Raw genomic sequence first — 15,897 nt, forward strand, 5'->3', positions numbered from 1 at the left:
CAACAGATCGTGGGGTGGGAGGAGAAGCGGGTACGGGGCTCTGCAACAGCCCTCAAGGCAGGAGGGGGTTGTCGAGATAAAGCTACCTGGAGCAATGACGTCAAATAAAAGCTTAAAGAGTATACGTGCACAACCTTTGATGCTCTGTGGCTCTTGCAGGTGGAGGAGGAAGGCATGAGGATGGATGCACCCAGGGAGCCGCAGGGGATCCGTTTTTTCTCCGGGCTGATCATTTCATCGGTGATTATGGAAGTTCAGCAGATCCCTTCTCTGGTGCCAGGTGGGTGGGTGGCGGGGAGGGAGTAACAGAGCTAACGTGGTCGGTTTTAAGAAGCATCTGCTGAGCATGCCGGCTTGGAAGCAGAAAGCAGCGCCGAAGGAAAAGCGAGGGACTGTGGAGCCCTCCCTCCCACCTGCCATGCTGCCGTGCTGCTGCTACTGGCAGGCAGCAGGGTAATGTCTTCATGTGGCTTGGAACAGCTTGTTAAATATTGTTAAATGGCTTAAAATTCTCTAGGTGATTGGGATTGAAGTAGAGACCTTCACTGTTTTTACTATTTATATTTGCAACCAATGGGTTTTTTGCCCTCTGTTATCAGGCTGAGACTTCCCGTGTATTTCTGTGACAAATCACTCAACCTAATTATTGTGCCATTTAGAAAAAAGCAAGGGGTTGGCAGTGAGAAAAGGTTTTGCTATATTATGCATGTATATGTATATATATATGTGTGTGTGTGTGTGTATATACACATATTCTGTTTTATTCTAATGGACTGTTCCAGGCATGTAAGAAGCCCAGGTCACCTAGAGGCAGATGCCAACATAGAAAATGTGTTTTAACAAGAAAGCCTGTTGTTAAAGCCAAGTCCCCATGTCCAGGAGGCTGAATTATTGGGAGCAATTCCCATCCCATTGCTCACAACACACGTATGTAGGATGCTTCTCTTCATAGACGTCTCTTGTCCTCCAGTATTCGCTCACTCAGAGTTATAGCTCTGTCATTTTGCTACATCAGAAATCCTCCTGAGAAGCTATTTGCAATGCGTGTGAGTGTTTTTTACTTTAACTTTTGTTTTCAGAAGCAAATAGGCGATTGCCTCAGAAGAGGAGAATGAATACACCTCACAAAACTCACATGGACCTCACATAACTCATTCGTGTTAAAAGACTTTCCGCACCGTGCTGCCAGCGTTGTTAAAACGTCACCTGTTATTTATGCCACCGCAGCCGAATGTTTCATTTATGACTGTAAATGAGCAGCAAGCTTGACGAACAAATGAAGATGCTGAGCCTCATCCCATGTAACCCCATGCCTGCCGCTGCCCTTGGGGGCTGCAGCCAAGCACGGGCAGACCCGGGCTGTATTTGCCACAGGCCTGTGCTTCACGGGAGCTTTCACACTGATGTCGCAGTCTCACATTTCATAAAGTTCGGCACTAATTGAAAAGTGCTTACTCCTGTTTGTTTAACTCAAGCGCCTAGTGCTGCCTGTGTGGTTTTCATAGGGAGGAATAGCCAACGACCCTGCTGCTAATGAAGAATTGAAGTTCAAGCATAAAGTAGTGATTAACTGTAGGTCACCTATGAAAAATGCCTTTGCCTGTCCAGAGCTGTTGTATTTCTTCAGCGCACAGGGGATTTTTCTGAAACTCCTGAAGCTAAGCTGCCAGCAGGTTATAAACCAAAAGGCATTCAATTAGAGCCTGTCTATTCTTCACCAGGGGTGCCCAGGCTTCCTTGCCCCGCAAGCCACGTATTGAACCCCCTGCACAGCAAAAAGCCCCGTGCTGCTCTACCTAAAACTGCTGAGGAGATCCCTGAGAGATGTTCCCCGGTGAGAAATGACCCGTCTGTGTAGCTCGCTGCACCTCCCAGCCCTCCACCGGCACTTCCAGGCTGGGAGGTGGCTGTTGGGTCCCAGGCTACTGGGGGCTGTTGGACCTGGCAGCCCACCCCTACAGCTGGGGCTTGGGTGGACGACAACATCCCAAGAAGAGGAGCTGGATGCTACAGGTTTGGAGACAGCGCTCGTGAAACAATCTTGTACTTGCTGGGGATGATAGATAGATTTTTCTTTTAGAAAGGGTCAAAACGAGTCACTTGGAGAGCTGGAAACTGGTGGTTCCCTCCATGGAAATGCTGACCAACTCCACTGTGTGCAGGCAGACCACTTCCAAGCCTGCAATAGTCCATTTGGTACTTTCCAAAGACAATTTCCAGAGGTCAGCTACAGTCAAATAGTTGTTACAAGGAAAAATGTTAGCATAAAAGTAGAAGAATATTGTTTTGGAAAAAAACCTAATTAGATTCCCCCAAACCCACAACCTGTCGTTCCTTGAGAGGCTTTTTTGTCGCAAATCCATCTTAGTAAAGACAAGAAGTGAAAGTGGCAACCAATAATGATCATTACAAGCCTTATTATATATAACAAATGTCCATAACAGGAAGTCTGATAGCTGTGCAAACAAGTCACCAGCTAGGAAAGCGACAGCTGATAGAGGAAGATAAAACATTAATGAAAAAATCCTGGGTTTAAGGATTAAGGGCAAGAAGGCATTATTTAAGTATACTGAGACCTAATGAAATCCTTGCTATCATACAGGAGAATAGGATTCAAAGGGACCTCTTGGATCATCAAATCCTCCTGCTATCTGTAGTGCCATACCAAATAATCCTCTTCATGGAAATAGCGATATTAATTTTAAAGTAGTTCTTTTTGTCCCCAGATCCCAAGGGGTGGAGGGGAGTGTAGAAACCACTTTAGAACCTGGTGATTTGGTTGGTTATAACCGCCTTGAGATTTCATACTTAAATTTGTTTTTTGGCATTTCACACCCATTTTCTCTGGCAAATACATCAGTCAGCAAGTTCAGTAATGTCTCTTCCCTTTGTTAGCCCCTGTAGGTCCAGTGTTAAAGAAGGCAGAGTTGCCAACTGTGATACACAAAAAGAAGAAATATTCGTTGAATATTTATATTCTGTATTTGGAAAGAAATGGGATGTGCTTACTTCACAGGAAAGAAGGAATACTTTGTCTCTCATTGGTAGCAACGGAGGATGTCAAATAGCAACCATTATATCAAGATACAGTAGCAGTACAGAATATTTGCAACCAAGAATACTGAAAGAAGTGTCTGAGGAGCTTCCTGAATCACTGACAATGATTTGTAAAAAATCTTGAAAGACAAGGGAGGACCAGAAAAGTGCTGAAGTTATGCTGTTGATTAAACAGCATGAACCAGAGTTGTCCTCAGAAATCATGATGGGCACCGCTTCTCTGCATGTACAGAAGATTTGGTTGTATGTCTGTCTGGTCTCTCCCACAGATAGACGGAGCACCAATGCAGCTGGTACAGCATGTCTGGTGCCATGCTGATCACAAGCTAGCCAGCAGCATGCCAGCCTCTTCAAACTGTGAATCCATACTTAAAAATGGTATTGAGATGACCTGGATTTCCCAAGGCCAATTAGTCTGACGCTAGTCGCAGGCAAAATTATGGCTAAGCAGATATAGGAGGCGAATAAAGCATTAATGAACGGTAGCACAGTCAATGCCAGCCAATGCTGAAACCTATTTTCTTAAAAGCAATCAATGAAACCTCTTATAAAAATGAGATGTCATATTTATCTGATTAAAGTTATCTTTATAGATCGCTGGAAATCAGAGATGTCTATTTGACAGTTTCATGTGTCCCTCTGGTTTAAAAAAAAAAAAAAGGCAATAAAAAAAATCAGTGTAGCCTGTATTACACTGTTGAGATTAAAGACTGATTCATAGATGTCCAAGTAATTGTCAAAGAGAAAGAGCTCAGTAAGTAGTTTTCATGAGCTTCAAGTTCAGTCCAGAGAAGATCAAGAACTGACTTTGGTTGTGATCTATAAATACACGCAAGGGCAACAATTTCTGGCAGTAGATACCTCTATCATCTAGCCAAGCTAGATTTGTAAAATAGCATAGCTAAGACCAATGCTACACAAGTTCCAGGTAGGAAGAACAAAAGATTTTGAACAGGGAGCAGCTGGCCATTAGACCAGCTCATTAGGCGAGCAGTGGATTCACCACTCTTTGAAACCTTGGACCGCTGTTTGCCCAGACAAACTCTGTTCAGGCAGCCCCTGCGAAAGCTGGTGGCCAGCACTAGCCTTTCAGAAAGGGGCAATGGGTGTCTTTGCATCTTAATTACTACAGTTTAATTCCACAGCGCGCAGTAGCAGCGTCGTCTCACCCCACAGCACGTGCATCCTTACGAGCTCCCCAGCTGATGAGCCCTTCAATTCCCAGAGGACCGCAGAGTACCAGCAAGAGCATCGCACCACAGGTCGGTAATTCGGAGCGCCCATCACTGCCTCTAAGCTTTGTGTCTCTCTCTTCTTCTCGGTGGTGTGCGGGGCAGCCACTGAACTGGGGCATATGTAGCTACATATGTTTGTGATACCTCTTGCGATAGCAATCGTCGGGTTGTTGCCTGCGTGCACTGTTTTCAAACAGCCACCTGGGCTATTTTCAAGCAGCTGCTTGCAAACATTGTAGATAGACACTTGAATTTCATTATCTGATCTGTTGCACAGGAATCACTCAGCTAGATAGTCGAGGTCATATCACATTACTTCTGGCACTGCAGTTTTTGTGAAGTTACCTTGGGAAGGGCGGAATCTGCATAACCAGCTCGCTAAGCATCTCATCTCAGTAAAAGACCACTTCTAGAACAACCTGAAAAGCATGAAATGATGGGTCAAGGGGTTTAAACTAACAGACAGACTTGGCTGACCAGCAATGCCCACAGGACTCCCAAATGAGAATAAACACTTTCCTGGTAGGAAGATCATCTTGGCTCTGCCAAAGATGCCAGTGCCAATGGTTGTTGCTTAGCAGATAAGCAGCTCTCTGATTTAAAACAAAAAGGTGCACAAAGGGCAAACTTGGGGTAGTTGAGGTAATGGCACTTTTTCATAAGCCAGTAGTAAAATAGCATCAGAGCAGACCTGTGGAGTGAAAGAGTTGGTGTTTGGGGTGGGAGCTGGTTCAGACTAGCTCTGGTTTGGACCCATGGATTAAATCACCGTTAGCCATGGACTGAATCACCGTTAGCAGCTGGATCGTGCTAGGAGTGTTTCTGGAGCATGGCTTTGGCTTCCATTTCACGTGAAAGGAATCTGCTCATGCGCGCCATGGCTGCTCCACATTGCAAGAAAAAGCAGGAGATAGGGGACAACCAGAAATGTCTCATCAGAAGCGCTCGCCTAATCCAAACTAAAATGCTGATGTTGAGACACCTACATATGCTCACACTGCAGTATGCAAGACACTAATGGAGCTGAATATTTAGGGTTATCAAACTGTGATAAAAATTGCTACCTTTGGCACATCTTTTTCTTACAGGGAAGTTGCTTAACAGGGAAATCTTTTTTTTTTCCTTCCAAGTCATCACAGACGGTCATCTGACTTTGTAAGGGTGCCAGACTCTCACATCTGCTGTTAAAGCAATGGAACTTCTGTTCCTAACCACACCATGGCTTATAATGACATGGGAAGGACAATTTTGCTCATTCTCTTTTTTCCCCTCACTTAAATGGGTAGCTTGAAGAAAATACATGTATGCACTACCTGGCTTCTTTGTATGTCATTGGAAGGAAATATAAATGCCACGAGTACATTCTTTCTTGCGTAGCTGACCCTCTCTGAAAATGCTGAATCTTAGCATATAGAAGTGTCTGCTTTTAATGCAAAATCAGTGTTGGGTGTATTCTGCAGAATCTGACCCAAAGCCTGTTGAAGTCTATGGAAACTTCTTTTACCTCTGATGGGGCTCTGAACAGACTGACAGGGCTGTTTCCCACAATGTGAAGTGGACTGGCTTAGATGTACCACGGCAGTAGGTTTTTCTAAAATGTCCACAAAATTAAGGCACACAGAGCGAGAGACAGACAGCATGCAGGAGAGATCTACCTGCCTGTCCTACATATTTCAGCAAAACAAATCAAAATATCTGTCAAGCCATACAGGGTTGAGTCTACAAAGCTCTAAGCACTCTTTGAGGTGATGAAAGCTCTTACCTCTCATTGACCTCTTCGGAGAATCAAGCACCATAAGTGTCAAATCCCAAGGTTTAGTGAGGCGGGAAGTCTTTTTTTCTGCTCTTTTTCCTCTGGACATCAATGGCTTTGTTTTGCTTTCCTTTAGTCTGGTTCTCTAAGCAGTGTGTTGCAGGCAGGGAAGGAGAATGACTGACATACACAAGCCCAGACATTTTCTCTTGGCTTATGACACGGCATGAATATGCTGTAATGGCAGGAGTTTGTTTTTATCTTCAGAATTTCATTTCAATTCTCATTCTTTATCTGCCCATCTCTTCTAATATTCACTGGATACAAGGAAATGACATTGCAATAGCCATTGATATATTAGGTAGGGGACGGTTACTGGCAAAGTAGTGATGATCAAAGGATGACACACTTCTCTTCGCATGTATGAAAAGACATTTTAGTTATTCAGAAGCAGCACTGAAAATTCTGCGTCCCAATTAAGGTGTACACTGTGTGGCTTGCAAGGTGCAGGGAAACGGTTGCAAGTCCCCTCTGCAGAGTCTGCTTGAGAAATGGCAGCAGCGGGTGCTGTAACAGTAGCAGAGGGAGAAAACATCACAGATACGAATGGGATGGGAATAAGTGATACCACCATCATCCAGCTGTGTGAGCTTGTCTGTGGCTGTAGAGACAGCAGCTGTAAAAACTTCCTCGGTTTTCTAACGCCTGTGAGCATGGATTGCTGCTAACCATCTGTGTGCACGCCAGGGACCGTGACTATGTCCCCTTGCTGTAACTGGCTCCCTGTGTGCTGTGGGGTACCGAGCAAAAATTTGATCCCTCTTCCCACTAGAAGTTTTTTTTCCTTACCTAACATCAGCTAGCAGCTTCATGGGCCTTCTCTTCTAGTGGGTCAGTCACAAGTGCCCATCTGCCCCTCCGTCTTTTTCTAATCTCCACTGAAAACATCCCTGGTTTTCCTTTCCTGCAGTCTCAACATCCTTATTTGGTACACTACTATTTATTATTTAAAGCAGTGCCTGTATTATTTAACTCACTGAGCATTTTGGGGATATGGTTTCCATGAAAGAGGCTGTGCAGCATCACTGTGCTGAACTCTGAAATACCAACACTGAGGGTGCTTCCCTTCTCTGTTGGAGCAGCTTTCTACTGCTAAACTGTTCACATGTTTAGAAACACCACCTCTAGTTATTCTCAGGTGTTTTTTGAAGTCTATAAACATATACGTACCTGCATACATATGTGTCTGAGTGTATGCTACCATGTGTCTATGGTATGTGTCAGGAGGATGCAATAACCTGTCCGATAATCTGGAGAGCCTTTACTCAGCTGCAGCTTTCTGCACCCTGTGCTATTTATCACGCATCCTGGCTGCTCCACCGGCACACCAGGCTATTTCCCGAAGAGCTTTTGTCTGTAGTGCTGTGTCTCAGATCCCAGCCACGGCTTTTCTCCCCTCCACACCCAAACTGGCCAGTTTCTCCTGCAGATTAAGCTATGCATTTGTGATAGCACGTGTGTCCAAAGGATGAAACAAACTGGCTAACCATTTCATGACCCCTGACTCTCTCCTTCAGCCCAGAAGACATTTATTTTTCTTTATTCTGGGGGGGAGACCATCTCTGTTATTTCCACATGCTGACTGTTCTTTCTGCTGATCCATCACGGGACTATTTAGCGACTTGAGCTGAATTTTCAGTCTCAGGGACCAAAGGCTGTTGTGTGATTTATCTATTTTTTGCCTTTTGCCTTATTTATTTATTTATTGTTAGCCGCCTTCTGACTTCTCCCCATGCCACTCCTCTTCCTCTCGTTCAGCCATAGGTTTACAGAGCCTTGGGCTATGCGTGCTCTGCGGATCTGTTTTAGTTCCCTGTCAATTATTCCTCCTTGTTTACGGTAATGGCTCATATCACATTTTATTACTGTGGCTCACGTGCCTTTCACATCATTGCTTTCGAAACACTGAATTTATTCTGAAATGCGTCTGGTTTTTAGTCTAGCTCCTCACTGTTTCCTAAACCCAGGGGGATTTTGTTGTTGGTTTTGCATCTTTTTTGCCGGCTGCAGCTGTGTCCGTGTTCCAGGATTATTGCTCAAGTTTCTGTGAGAAACATGGAAATTTTTTTCCCTTCTCTTCTCTGACTTCCAAGACTTTTAGCCACCTCTGCCCCTACTTTCTTTCCCTTCTGAGCCTTAAGTGCCGTGCTCCCTTGCCGGCCATTGTGTCGAACACAAAGATGAAATGGCCGGGGTGTGCGAAACCGCTTGCCGACACTTCAATATTATCTTCTCCTGCAGGATATCACAGTTAACCCTGCCTCTCCACTGCCCTTTACGACCGCCTTATTTTCATTTCGAGAGAACTCGGCGCTGGCAGCAGCATGGGATTAATACCTCGGCTGCTGCTACATGCAGGCAGGGAGCCGGCTTCCTCTCCCGTCGCGTTGCCAAAATGTCTCATGCTTGACCACCTGTATCACTGCGTGATGAAGGGCAGCTCTGAGCTGTTTATCCCTCTCGCAGTGTCTCCACGTCAGTATCCCCTGCTGTCAGGGCCTGATTTCACCTGTGAAGCTGAATTTTAGAGGAGTTCCTGCTACCCCCTCAGCAGAAGGAGGGATGTTTCTGATGGGCACTTCTTAAAAACCCACTATAGGTGATCAGGGCGGGATGGGAGCAATGTACTCTGTTTAGAATGTAAACAGGATTTAAGGCTTCCCCAGACGCTTATACTTTTGCCAACTCCCAATGATAAAAAAGCATGCATCAGATCTCAAAACACAAGATTGTCTTTAAAATTCATGACCTTTAAGAATATAAATTTTGGATGTTTATTCACCCTCCACATTCTGGGCCTGGAAATGTATTTAATAGACCCTTCCTTTTTCTTTAAGAAAGGAAGCTTTTACCTCAGAGCATGGAAAACATGAACTGCCCAGTGACGTTATAGCTCAGGAATGGCTCAATGCTTCAGTGCCTTTGGCAAAACTGAATTTTACTATTCTGGGTTTTAGGGTCTCGGGAAAAGGAGAGAGAAAAAAGGATAGGCCTGGATGGAAGAAGTAGGAGAAACCCCTGGAGAGACGAGTTACTTGCTGCTGAGAAGAGAGGGATGGCTACTTCTACCTCCAAGACTTGCTGTCCCCCACCAGTTCCAAAGACTCCCGCTCTTCTTTCAGCAGCACCATGTAACTTGGCTTTCCCCGGCTTAGGCAAAGCAGGCTGAAAAAATATGATGATTGAGAGTTCTATTGTCCCAGGTGACAATCTCTTCTTTACCTCTAGAGCCCCCTCCTTCTTATCTCCTGGCAGAAGTCTCTCTGGAAAAGGATTTTAAGGAGATCAGGCTACAGCGTGCACCCGTAAGGTGGGGGAGACCGCCAGACCCACCTTTTTTCCTGTGAGTGGCAAAAACAACTAGGAGAAATTTGGGGAGCATTTCACCCAAAGTGTGTGTCTGGCTACTTGGTTGGTTTTTTTTTTGAGAAAAGAACGATTTAATAACCAAAGTAAAATAAAATGTAATATTAACAATAAAAATACTAAAATATAATAATAATGCTAGTAATGAAAATTAATATAATAAAATAAAAATTTTAAAAATAATTTAAAAAAAATCAAGGAAAAAAACAAGTGATGCACGATGTAATTGCTCACCACCTGCTGACTGATGCCCGAGCAGCGATCCACCCCTCCCAGCCAACTTGCTCCATTTTATGTACTGAGTGTGATGTTCAATGGTATGGAATATCCCTTTGGCTAGTTCGGGTCACCTGTCCTGGCCATGCTCCCTCACAGCTGCTTGTGCACCTCCCTGCTGGCAGAGCATGGGAAACTGAAAAATCCTTGATTTAGGATAAGTGCTACTTAGCAACAACTAAAACATCAGTGTGTTATCAACACTGTTCTCATACTAAATCCAAAATACAGCACTGTACCAGCTACTAGGAAGAAAATTAACTTTATCCCAGCCAAAACCAGGACAAACAAGAAGAACACCACATCAATAGCTAACAAATAGGTAGAGTAATTAATAAAGTACTTGTTGTGTAAGCAGCTACGGCAAAATAAGGTGATAAATCGCAGGCAACTGGGGCTTATAATGCATCTGGCAAACCAACTTAATTATATTCTTTGACAGGATAACAAGCCTAGTGGACAAAAAATACTCCACGGTAGCTTTTTGTATAGTTCCCTGAGATGTCCTTTATATGTGGATTACTGAAATCTGCATGGTGCTTCTCAAACTCCAGCTCTTCCAGTGTGTGCCAAAGGCAGAGATGTGTGTCATGCCATGCAGTGTTTTGCAGCCAACACACAGTCATTTTAAACTACACAACTGTTTTAAGGATGTTTTCTCAACCTACAAATCTATGAGAGCCACCAAATGAAAAGTGGATTACACCATATCCTTTTTCATAAGGAGGATTTGAATCTTAAACTGCAATATCCCAGAGGGGCTCAAAACCACAGCTATGCAGATGTTTTAATATTAGAGCAGCCAGTAGAGGTGATACACATAGCCTTGGTTTATTTTGCCATCAGATGGTGGAAAAATTGTTGGAGCTGTGAACAGATACCCTCTTCCAAATTCACCAAGACGGCTGTTGCCCAAAGGCGCATACTTCCCTCCTCCCTGCTGTCCACGAGGCCGCTTGCCTGCCTGATCTCTCAAGCTGGGAGGTGACACCGTTCATGCACCCTTACTTGTTTCAGCCAGCGTGGGAGAAGATCTTTCCCTGGCCTTCTCTATAATACTCCTTCAGGCAGCTAGTAAGGGGACTAGGAGAGGTGTAGAATGGTGTAAATCTAAGTAATGCCATGCCACGTCAGATGCTCTCTGAAGAGATTACGGAGCTCTGTTTGAAACACAAGCCGTGGTCAGTACATTGGCATTGCTACAGTAAAAGGTATTTGTTCCCTGTGTCCTGGTTTTGAGTCTATAAACACCATGGAATCCAGGAGCTAAAAACATGAACCAGGTGTGGCATGGATGACATGGATCAGATCTGCTAACACAGAGGTACTAGAATATTCATGAACCTCACTGTGGTCTTGCTACTGGAGGAGGACAAAAAGCCATCTTCTCAGGAGACGTCACACAAGAACACAGTTTGGTCCATTCCTCCTGAGAAGGTGTGGAGCAAGTGTTTGAGCTCCCGATCTCCTACTGGTCTCTGCTCTCAGTTGCACCCTACATGACTTTGTACTCTACGAGTCCCCTCTTATCTTTAGGTTGGATGACAAGGAAACAAGAAAAGCTATTTCTTTGTGAGATGACAACAGAGTGTCCGCTATAGGAACATCAAGTGGGGTGCCAAACTGCTGATATGCCTGCCGTGTACAAAACCTGGTAGAAACCAGCCAACCAACCAGGATAAGCGTTAGTGGTGGAGGACTAAGCGAGGAGGTCTCCTGTCATGCCCAAGCAACCCCTCTCAACTGGAGAACACACTGCGCAGAGCCCAGCCATACCTGCAGGATAGAAAAATGGAAGCACGTACATAATCCCGGAGGGTGAGAATACATAAAGTGCGAGCTGGAGGAATGAGCTGAAATCAATAAATTGAAGTTCAACCCCAATAAATATAAAGAAGGGGATGAATAAACATGAGTACAGAGAAATGGAGAGATCACAGAAAAGAGTCGTAGGGTTAATGAGAACATAGTCAAGGGGGAATTGCTAGATGTGGCTGGCACAAATGCACAAAATGCTATATCAAATGGATATTGGGATTAATAGGTGTCAGGACTTTAAGCAAGTAACGTAGCTGGAGAATATCGAAGCACGTTTTGGTCAGCACAATTCAAAAAATACCTAAGCCAAATGGATAGAAATGAGACGGAAGAATGCAAGAATCAGCGAATCTGGGCCCATTTTGTTTGTAAAAAACAACAACCCAACACTAAGTGTAAGGCTTTCTTAATGCTGATATGAGTAAGTCTCCTAACTCTAGAGCTTAGAGGAATAGGACCTTGGTTCCCTCCATGAGGGAAAATGGAATCAGCCATTTCTACATTTTCAGGAATTACAGTTTTGTTTACTTGTGGCTTCACACACCGTGTTCTTCTGCTTTATTTATGAAGGGAACAACCCCTGCCTAATAAGATGTTATTGCTGTCACTGTGCCCTTTGAAAGGCACAGGGAATGTACACACAGGCTTTAGAGAGGGTGAACCACAGCCATGCAATAACTTTCTGGACTGGAGACAGGGATGCAGAAGTATTGAGAAAGGCAAGAGAGCTCTGCCTACAAGCCTCCAATTCACCGTTGGGAAGCCCACGCTCTCCAGAGTCAGACCAGGCCCTGGGACGATCCGTGCACCTCCCGAGGCTGGCCTGGTGATGGTAAGGTGACTTCACAGCAAAGACCAAATCAGACCATTTGCAAAGATGCACAGGTGACATACGTGATACCTGACTGAACCAGCACCAGTGATGCGCGTTCAACTTTTTAGACAGGAGTTGCCAAACTCAGAAGGAGGGCAGACCAAGCCAAAAGTGATGAGCCACCCCAGAAGGCACAGATTTATCTGAATTGGAGAAGACAGAGAAAAGTCTATGGGCCCCTGATAGCCATAACTGTGAGTAAGCAGCAACAACTGACTCTGTTCTTCCATTTATATAACAATAGCTGCTATACGGTGTCAAGATATCCGCTACAGTTTTAGATTAGGGTGGAGGTGAGCATGGGCTACCATTTGCCAAGAAACAGAATGGGATGGCAGAGGAAAGAAAAAATCCCAAGGGACAAGTTAAGTTTTAACTTATAGGATAGCTTACTGGTAAGGATAGACACTGTAAACATGATGGTGAAGTTTTCATCTTTAATTATTTTAAAATTAGGTTGTTACATTGGTCATTGCAGAAAAACCTTCTTAAACGCAAGCTAAACACAAACCACTGGCTTCTTATTCTGAAACAGACCTAACAGCAACAGCCCAAAGCAAAGTTGACTCCAGAAACAAATTCTAACTCTGCTCTGGTTAACTTTGTCTCTTGGGAACTTGTTAACTCTTTCAGTGATGGTAGTTACTGGAGAAATACCCCATTACCATAGCTACACCTACACTGCTAAAGGCCATCCACCCTAAGAGACGCTTGCCCTGATTGCCAAGCCAAGCCACGAAGTGGAGCAGTCCCCATGGCCAGGGCTAGTTCCCTCTAGAGAACGGCCACGTGCTCTGTGCTTGCTCTGGGCACCCTCCAAATTCCCCACAGGGTTCCTGTAGCTCTGAGACACAACTCTTTCTGCTGTTTTTCTATCTTTCTCAGTTCAATGGGCATTAAAACAAAAGACCTGTGCTGCAGCCCCACCTGGTTTTAAGTGGGTGCATGCCATAAAGGCTGGTGGAGGTATTTAATTCTCCAGTCCCAGCTGTGTTGGCCTAGATAGTGACTCACCTCACATGTCTCAGATCAGCTTCGTTTGAGGAGAGGAGGTGTGATACAGGTCCCACAGCTGGGCAGAAGAAGAGAGTCTGTTATGCTTGCAAGACAGGTCTTAATTACTAAGTGCAAATTGTTATTTGGTGTTAAAGTGCTGGGAGAAGATAAATGAAAGCAGAGGAAATATTCAGTAGCTGCTGAAAAGGACCTACAACACCCAGACACAAGGAGATAGCTCATTAATTACTTGCTCTAGTCCCCTTTGGGCTCAGAAGACAGTGGCAATAGAATTACTTTTGTTTGCAGCTGTGAGTTCTGTTTCTATTTATACCTTAATGGTTTTTTTGACGCATTTCCTTTTGGTGTGGGAATTAATTGCCTACAATGTACCTAGAGCCTGTACTTCAATCCACGTGTCATTCTTGTTTCATAGCGTCTCAAAGACAGCAGGAGAAATAAGGACTACTAAGAACAGAGTAATCCTTCCAGCACTGACTGAGCCATTCAGGACTACAGCTGTTAAATGCCAGCACAAGCAGGTAGGTGATACTCAGCATTTGAATTCTACCCAAAAAAGTACACTGCAGTAGCATTAGCTGTCACTGGCTGAATCCCAGAGAAAATCTCTCCTCCTAGAGACCAGCTTTGTCATTCTGTTTCACTTGTCCAATATTTTCTATTGCAAATCTTGAAATCTCAGAGAAAAATAATAGAAATTAGTGAGGGGCTAAGTTAATAAGAAGTAGTAAATTAAACCAGTATCTTTTCTACAGATAAAGCGTAGCTACTTCAGACTGGTAAGGGGCCCTAATCTGCGATATCACCTCCTAAAGCCAGTCAAAATGCATGACCAGAGCTGTCAGGTGGTGCCTTGGGAGAGCAGGACAGCATTGAAGTTTGAACTTAGGTCTGAGCTTCCTGAAATTTGAAAGCTCCTGTGGGCCTAAGGACTTGTTTTAGAACTGGTCCTTGTTAAATGGAGTTTGTTACTCTCTTAAAAATAGCTTAGCCCTAAGAATAATCCACATCCATACCTGTTTGCCACGGAGGGAGCATCAGTAATTCCAGCCACTCTCGAGCTAGGGCCCAGGACGCAGGTCTGCCTGCGCTGTCCTCCTTGCTCCTTCCCTCCTCGTCCCCAAAGATAACGGAACCCGCGACAGAGTATTTGGTCACCTCGCCATTGTGCTTTGTCACCGCTACCCATGATCTTGGCGGTTTATATTTATCCAGGGAGAGGAGGAGGAGGCAAAACAAAATAAAAAACAGAAGGAAAGATGGAGGAGTGGATGAGAAAGTAACAATTTCTAAAACTGTAAAACCTGGCAGGCTTTGGTTTTATGGCATCATGGTGGATGGCTGCACAATGAAGAGCTGGCTTCTGTCATTAGCAATACTATCAGCAAATTCCCGTGCAGCTGAGAGATTTTTTTGTTAATACACATCATGATTTTAATAGCATGTGTGTAGGTGGTGAAGAATTGGATTTTTTTTAAACTTTATAATCAAAGTGAGAGGAGGCAGGCACAGTACATGAGAGAAACATGCAGTGTCAAAATACTCTCATCTATTATCCCCCAGGTCACACTGGCAGATCCTTCCCACCTCCCACCTACTGACTGGTCTTAAAGTCAAGAACTGTACCCTGCTCTAAGCACTTGGCTTTTTTGATTTATTTATTGTAAAAACTAAGCTAAAGATGGAGAAGTACCACTGCTGAGCGTATCTGTTAATCTCAGAGGTTAAAAGCGATTGCTCGCACTTTGTAACCAAAAAAAGTCTACAGGCAGACCTCTGTGTAAACTGTGCCCATGGAAGGGAATCTAAACAGTGTTTGCTTTGTACAAGATGAAGAGGAATGTGCAAAAAAGCAAAACCCATCAAAGACAAGGCAACTAGCAGTTTTACTGTTAATACATGTAAATGCAATAGAAAACTGGAGCTTTGAGCTCTAGTAACTTGGGTTTAAAGCACAGCCTGCTTCAGCTTCACAAGAATGTTTTTACCTTACCCTAACGACAGGGAGACTGGTTCCAGTGCTGCTTTTTGTTGCGCTTTGTCCATCTCCCCTGTCCCAGCCGTGCAACTGCGGCATGAGCTGAGGGAACAAGCTGATCTCTCAGCAGACTGACACAGCCAAAAAGCAAATAATTTCAGCATGTTGATCTTACTTAGACTTGTGACCTCGCAAGAAGCGATACAAGGGATGGCACACAAGGCAAGGGAGAGATGGCTGGTGTAATGTCAGATTAAGACAGGCCAGGGCTGACCTATCATCATCAACACAAAGCCCAACTGAGTGGTCATACATGACTTAAAGACACTCAGAGCAGTAGTCTTAGTTGGTTTTGGTTTGGGGTTTTTTTTTTCCCCGTTTATAAAATAAGGGGAGGATTGTGGTTGGCCCGGCGCCACTCCCATAAATAATATTAAAATGGCCCTGTGCTAAGTTTGCTGGC

General features: G+C 44.3%; 2 long non-coding RNA genes across 2 annotated transcripts; both read left to right on the forward strand.

The window, feature by feature from the left end:
- Nucleotides 1–9,977, forward strand: LOC138685735 (uncharacterized). The gene is made up of 5 exons (XR_011325149.1): nt 1–280; nt 1,080–2,013; nt 3,017–3,414; nt 4,203–4,319; nt 8,347–9,977. It is a non-coding gene; the product is annotated as an uncharacterized lncRNA (long non-coding RNA).
- A 3,481-nt stretch (nt 9,978–13,458) lies between these two features.
- On the forward strand, nt 13,459–15,328 carry LOC138685613 (uncharacterized). Its single transcript, XR_011324910.1, has 2 exons — nt 13,459–13,977; nt 15,225–15,328. It is a non-coding gene; the product is annotated as an uncharacterized lncRNA (long non-coding RNA).
- The last annotated feature ends 569 nt before the right edge of the window (nt 15,329–15,897 follow it).

This window comes from Haliaeetus albicilla, chromosome 6 (assembly GCF_947461875.1).
Source record: "Haliaeetus albicilla chromosome 6, bHalAlb1.1, whole genome shotgun sequence".
NCBI lineage: Eukaryota > Metazoa > Chordata > Aves > Accipitriformes > Accipitridae > Haliaeetus > Haliaeetus albicilla.